Below are 1,701 nucleotides of genomic sequence, written 5' to 3'. Positions count from 1 at the left end.
AAGTGGCTCCTTTCAGTGGAGTCTGGGTGAGAGGCTGGGAGCTCCCAGGATCATTGAAGCTGGGTGACCCTGCAACCCAGGCTCTGCGTCTTCGGGGAGGAGCTCCTTGGGATCAGCCTGCACTTGGTGGCACCCTTGGGAGAGCAGTATCTGGGTCAGAGGGAGATGGGCAAGGGAGGAGGAAGGCCTCCTGAGGAATAACATGACTTCCTTCCCACCAGCAGCAGCAGCGGCCCCAAGGCCCTATGAGTGCAGGAGCAGGCGAGCACCTGCCTTTCCCGGCTCCTCCTGGGCCAGAAGCAATACAGCTGAAACCGAGCACTGCTCAGGTGGTCCGACAGCCACTCTCCTGTCCTCAGCACAAAACAACTTCTAGGAGCAAGAATGGACCACAGGGACAAGGCAGGTCCACGTGTTCTTGAGGGACCAACAGAATGAAGGAGGGACTCAACAACAACTCATGGTTCGTGTTATGCTCTCAAGAAGCCTGGGGTTCAGAGCCACTGCAGGGGTTCTCATCTGCCATCGGATTCCCTTTCCTTTACAACGTGGTGTCATCTCTGTACATAAGGTGGTATCAAGAGGATGCTTTGGTTGAAGGATAACTTGGTGTTTGTCTATTGAGCAGTTTCAGTGAGAAAGGAATTCAAACTAATTTAAGATGTCAAGTTCCATTTCATTGTAAATAATGCCCCAGCCACATAGATCTGCAGTTTATTCTTTGCTAGTGAGCAGGTTTGGTCAAAGAGTATGCCTTTCCTTTTAGAATTAATCTCCTTAAAAATTATCCAATAGCATCTCACTGAGTAGCACCCAAGCTCCTAATTCAAAGCAAGGTAAGACATCACACACAGCCGCTTTTCCTGCTCTGTCCTATTTGGGAAAATAACCATCCCACCTGCCGCACAGAGTAACCAACCTGAAACCCATCAAACTGTACATAGTCCAGGATGAGTCTTCAGCACTATACGTACTCTGTCGTTTCGACAGTGCCCTCAGGCGCCCCATGGCCCCCTGCCCCTCTGGTGCCCCTGCCCTCTGCCTACCAGAGCATTCTCAGGAAGGGACCAGGATGTAGGAGCCATGTGTACTTCTTCCAGGGATATTTGCATCCAAGCCTCAGTTGAAAGGCTTGGTCCCCTGAGAAGGCACATTTCAGAACAGGTGAGTAGGTTGCTTATAGATGAAGCTGCTGCCGGCTGTGAGGTATCGTATCCACATACAATCCCCAAAGCACTCAGCATATCAACACTGAAAAACTATTGCAAGGCTGTGGGTGATGCCAGGAGTTCTCAGTCTCAGCACTCTTGACATTTGGCACAGCGGGGGCCTGTCCTATGCATCATAGGCTGTTTAGAAGCATCCTTGACCTCCCCTCAGTAGATGCCAGTAGTGCCCCAAATTAGCTGTGACACCTACAAGTGTCTACAGGACTTCCCTGGTGGTCCAGTGGTTAAGAATTCACCTGCCAATGCAGGGGACACGGGTTCAATCCCTGGTCTGGGAAGATCCCACATGCCGCAGGGCAACTAAGCCCAAGAAGCCTACACACCCTAGAACCCATGCTCTGCAACAAGAGAAGCCAGTGTAGTGAGAAGCCTGCGCCCCACAGCTAGAGAGCAGCCCCCACTCGCTACAACCAGAGAAAGTTTGCACACAGCAACAAAGACCCAGTGCAGCCAAAAATACATAATAAAATAT

The sequence above is a fragment of the Bison bison genome, unplaced genomic scaffold (genome assembly GCF_000754665.1).
Source record: "Bison bison bison isolate TAMUID 2011002044 unplaced genomic scaffold, Bison_UMD1.0 scf7180017864467, whole genome shotgun sequence".
Lineage (NCBI taxonomy): Eukaryota > Metazoa > Chordata > Mammalia > Artiodactyla > Bovidae > Bison > Bison bison.
Note: the sequence above shows the minus strand (reverse complement) of the source record.